Source organism: Pangasianodon hypophthalmus, chromosome 18 (assembly GCF_027358585.1).
Source record: "Pangasianodon hypophthalmus isolate fPanHyp1 chromosome 18, fPanHyp1.pri, whole genome shotgun sequence".
NCBI classification, from domain to species: domain Eukaryota; kingdom Metazoa; phylum Chordata; class Actinopteri; order Siluriformes; family Pangasiidae; genus Pangasianodon; species Pangasianodon hypophthalmus.
The window spans coordinates 8077939-8083947 of NC_069727.1; positions in this window are offsets into that span (position 1 = coordinate 8077939).

Below are 6009 nucleotides of genomic sequence, written 5' to 3' on the forward strand. Positions count from 1 at the left end.
GCCTTCACTGCAGCCACCTTCAGTTGCTGCTTGTTTGTGGGTCTTTCTGCCTTCAGTCTTGTCTTCAGTAAGTGAAAAGCATGCTCTATTGGGTTGAGATCAGGCGACTGACTTGGCCATTGAAGAATATTCCATTTCTTTGCCTTCAAAAAGTCTTGAGTTGCTTTCGCAGTACTGTATGTTTAGGGTCATTATTCACCTGCACTGTGAGGCGGCATCCTATCAGTTTTGTAGCATCTGGCTGAATGTGAGCAGAGAGTATAGCCCTATACACCTCAGAATTCATCTTGCTACTTCTGTCAGCTGTCACATCATCAATAAACACCAGTGAGCCCGTTCCACTGGCAGCCATACATGCCCATGCCATAACACTGCCTCCACCATGTTTGACACATGATGTGGTATACTTTGGATCAGGAGCTGTTCCTTTCTTTCGCCATACTTTTCTCTTCCCATCATTCTGGTACAAGTTAATCTTAGTTTCATCAGTCCAAAGAATCTTATTCCAGAACATGGGAGGCTTTTTTAGATGTTTTCTGGAAAAGTCTAATCTGGCTTTCCCGTTCTTGAATGCTATCAGTGGTTTGCACCTTGTTGTAAACCCTCTATTTACATTCATGAAGGCGTCTCTTGATTGTAGATTTTGACAATGATACGCCTACCTTCTCCAGAGTATTCCTGACTTCTGTTGATGTTGTGAAGGGGTTTTTCTTCACCAAGGAAAGGATTCTACGATCATCCACTTTAGTTATCTTCTGTGGTCTTCCAGGTCTTTTGATGTTGTTGAGCTCACCAGTGCTTTCTTTCTTTTTAAGAATGTACCCAACTGTTAATTTGGCCACATGTAAGGTTTTTGCTATCTCTCTTATAGATTTATGTTGTTTTTTCAGCCTAATGATGGCCTCCTTCACTTGCATTGAGATCTCCTTGGACTTCATATTGGTAGCTCCAGTCGAACAGCTGCCAAATGCCAACTCAATACCTGATATCAACTCCAGACCTTTTATCTGCTTCATTTGTCTTGAAGTAACGAGGGAATGGACCGCAATTGGTCAGTTAACTTCTTGTCAGTCAATTGTCCAAATACCTTTGAGCCCATGGAAGTACTTTGCTTAAAATGGCTGTAATTCCTAAATATTAAATGCCATATTTTTGTGGAACATCTTAAAATAAAGCTTAAAGTCTACACTTTGATTACATCTTGATTGTTTTATTTCAAATCCATTGTGGTGGTGTATGAAGGCAAAATCACAAAAACTGTCATTGTCCAAATACTTCCGGACCTGACTGTGTATGTATGTATGTATGTGTATATATATGTATATATATATATATATATATATATATATATATATATATATATATATATATATATATATATATATATATTTTTTTTTTTTTTTTTTTTTTTTTTTTTTTCTGGCACACATAAATAGTTGGCACGGAGGTGGTGTCAATCCAACCGTGATCCTTGGAGAACTTTTTGCCTCTCAAACCATCCTCTTCACTGAGTATGGGGCAAAATTCATTCATGCCCTCTTCCAGGTAGGTTTATTACAGCTCCTGTTTTAAACTTCTAAATTATTGCTCTAAGAGTGAATATGGATATTTTCAGGAATGTAGCTAATTTTTATGGCCAGTGCCTGGTTTATGAGGGTCAACACACTTTGTCCTGGGGGTGGAGTTTTGTTAACATGGGCGGGAATCATTCAAATTATGAACCCACCTAACCATTAGAGACCTAATCTTGAAAAAGAAAAAGACTAATCTCACCTGATGCACCTTTAAACTTCATATATTTCACCTTTAAACTTCAAGATTTGCATATTAACAGTGTTAAAGGTATGTGTAGAATTTGTAATTTTTGAGAACTTTTTGGTTGGATAAAGTTGTCTAAGGCTTATGACAAATGCAGCCCTCATCTGCTATACATGCCTTTTCATCTGCAAGAGGAGAAATTTGGTCTTAAAAGTATCAAAAATACACTATATGATCAAAAGTATGTGGACACCTGACCATCACACCCATATGTAATTCTTCCCCAAACTGTAGAATGTCCTTGTATGCCTTAGCATTACAATTTCCCTTCACTGGAACTAAGAGGCCCAAACCTGTTCCAGCATGACAATGCCCCTGTGCACAAAGCGAGCTCCATGAAGACATGGTGTGTTAAGGTTCTACTGGAAGAACTCGAGTGTCCTGCACAGAGTCCTGACCTCAACCCCACTGAACACCTTTGAGATGAACTGGAACACAGACTGCACCCCAGACCTCCTCACCCAACATCATATAAACATCCCAACGTCATTCCAGGACTAAATCTGGAATGGGATGTTCAAAAAGCACATATGAGTGTTATGGTAAGGAGTCCACATACTTTTGGCCATACAGTGTGTATCATACCATCATAACTAACAACACAAGTCATGTCAAACCAGGCAGACGTAAATGAGCAATGCCTGAGGTATAGTATAGCTAAATTGTTGATTAGAAGGTGGTTAAGTATAAGGAGGCAAAGGAGGCGGGGTGGACGCACAGTCAGCACATGTTCACCGGCTAGCTTGTATCCACTAATCCCAGTAATTGATAGTCTTGACACCTCAGGGTAGCGAGATTGGCTGCCAAAGCTTTTCCCTTCTTATCCTCTGTGAAACTGTGCATTGTAAAACTATTTTGTTTTATCGTCTTTGAATAAATCTGAGGCATTTTGGACAAATTTAGTTTTAACATGACATGAAACTATTAAACTTTACATTTAAAAAGCATCGTTGTTCAGTTTTTTTTTTAAATAAGAGCCTGTAATTTGTAAATTCCTAAAAGAGATTGATGGTAAAAAAAATTTCTGTGCATCTAATCACTGTCAACTCAGTCACCCATCAGCCCCCTGCCGGCTTGGGCTGCCATGTCAGTGCTCTTATCGTTCACTTTCAGACTGTCCAGTGCACATGTTGTGAAGTGTATAAGCAGCCACGATGATCATGCAGCCAGCAGTACCCCTTTCTCCAGCAGTATGGAGTATGGAGAGTGTGGAGTCTGTGGCCATCCAGAATGATGTCCCAGTTTTCATAAAAGGAGGCTACACAAGGTTCCGGACATAGAGGAAGACCATGGAGTACCTGACAAACCTGAAGATACTCTGCTACTACTACTACTACTACTACTACACACACACACACACACATCTAAATACTCTCTCTCTCTCTCTCTCTCTCTCTCTCTCTCTCACACACACACACACACACTCAAATTTAAATACTCTCTCTTTCTCTCTCACACACGTTTAAACTCTCTCTCTCTCACACACACACACACTCAAATTTAAATACTCTCTCTCACACACATACACATTTAAATTCTCTTTCTCTCTCTCACTCTCACACACACACACACATTTAAACTCTCTTTCTCTCTCTTTCTCTCTCTCGCTCTCTCTCTCACACACACACACACACACACTCAAATTTAAATAGTCTCTCTCACACGTACAACACACACACACACATTCTCTCTCTCACACACACACACACATTCTCTCTCTCTCTCTCTCTCTCTCACACACAGACATTTAAATACTCTGTCTGTCTGTCTGTCTCTCTATCTCACAAACACACAAACACACACATTTAAATTCTCTCTCTCTCTCTCTCACACACACACACACACACACACACACACATTTAAATACTGTCTCTCTCACATACACAGACTCGCACACGTTTACATACTTTTATACTTTTCTCATACACATTTAAATGCTCTGTCTCTCTTTCCAGACACACACTCAGAATCATACACTCTTATCACACATGTACACAGTTTAAATACTCTCTCTCTCTCTCTCACACACACACACACACACAGGGAAGTTCATTTGCAGTTGTTCAATCTCGAGATGACAAGGTACTGAACAAGTATCTGAGTGACATGAGAGGAGAGAAATGTCCGGATGATCCTGATTCTGTAAAGAAGAAACCTGAAAAACTGGGTCTGGGTCATATGTTACAATGTTAGTAAATGCAAATCTAATTATCAACTGTTCGAAATCTTGCATCTTGTGAAATCTTAAGTGTATATGGCAAAAAAAAAATTGCCAGAATTGTCTATTAGCACATTAGTACATTGAATTGGAAGCACAGACATTTTTAACTTTTAAGGTCTCTGAATTGCATAATGCATTCCATTTAAATTATTATTTTGCCATTATGTCATGTACAATTTGGCAGTAAACGCCCAATTTTATTAATTACTCACAAAAATGTTCCAAAGTATAAAAATGCTAAAATATTTTCCTAATATCCCTGATGTTTCTAAACACAAAACACATAGGACAATCAGATGAGTATGTGAAATCAACATACATGTTCTAGTGATTTAATAATACTAATTCCAAACACATACAAATACTAACCTGCTAAATAAATAAAAAAAATAAAAGACGGCAAAAAAGAAGCACCAAAATGATCAATAAAACAAATAAAAGTATTAGGCTGAAATTATACATTTAAATGACCAATAGTCCAAGTGATAAAGACTATTACATGTTAAAACACAATAAAACAATTAATTAAAACAACTACAAACTAAACTAAATAGATTTAAATACACTCAAATGACACAAATAACCTGAGGTTTAAGATTTCTTGTAGAGTGCTCTAACTTACTTCTGTATAATAATTAAAAGCAGATTTTCCCAGAACAGTAAAAACTCAAGGGACCTGAAGCATGATCAGTTATTAAAGCAAGTTTGGTCAAGTCCTAATGTTCAAGATCAGCATAAACGTGATATCTGGTGTAAATGACTGATCAGGGTCATACAAGTAAATAGAGACCAATGTAACCAATGAAAGGGGGCAAAACTGGCCTTGCTCTCTGGGTGGGAGGGGCATACTTTCTCTCCCCTGTGTCTGTGAGCTCCTGTATGTGGAAGAGGGTAGATAGCACTTTTCTCTGAGTGTGTTACGCTGGCCTGTGACACGCTGCATGAGCAGCAGAAGGTTGAAAAGAAATGGGGTTGCCTGGGTTCATGTGGCTCAGAGGAAGCACCAAGATTCCCAGTTTGTAGCTGGCATACGATAGGTAAAAGTACGCTCACACACGCAGCGATTTTGTCACTGCAAGTCACCAGTCGCTGTACTGTGAAGTTGCCAGTAGGCGTTCCTACTACTGGTTGCCATAGTAACATTTATCAGTGGGTTTTGCAACTTGCATTCCACTTTTGACAACAAACCACTTTTCTTGCCACTAAAATTAAACGTTTTGGAGGGAGAGCATTTATATATAAAATTCACCAGTTTGCTCCATACTTGCATAAAGTTAAACTAGTCTTCAATGGTTGCTGTTGCTCGTGTCACCGGAAGTCGCAAGCTCTCATTGAAAATGAATGGTCTCCAGTCTCTTTGTCGCTGCGAGTCGCTGTGGTGGGAAATGGCAGGTGACCAAATTGGGGAGAAGAATGGAGGAAAACAAAAGATAGAGACAGAGCCAACTGACTATACTATGCTATACTCTACTGATCTCAAAGTGGGATCTGGGGGCTCCCAGGGGTTTGTGAAGCTCAGACAACAGGTCCGCAATTTTTGAAAAAAAAAGATTCAGTGTTGGAAATAACAACCCACCATCATTATATTTGTAAAAGAGTTCTTAAAGTGATTATCATTTTTTGATTATTCACTTGAACTGAATGGGTTTAATCCAATCTCAATAACTCGCATGACTATAGGCATGACTATAGCTATAGCAGCGTGGGGTTCTCAGCATAGGGTCTGTGAAGCATAACCAGGGAAGCTATATTTTGTGTGTGTGTGTGTTACAGGATCTCCCAATCCACCATTATCAAAGTTATTAAATTTATTATTGAGTTCTTCTTCTTCTTATTATTATTTTTAGCCTGATTGACTGGTTTAATTCAAACCTCAATGACTCAAAAACATGTAGCCTATAAATAATGTCAACTTAGACCTAATGTCTTGTGTCTGTGGAAACTTCAGGAATAATAATAATAATAATAAT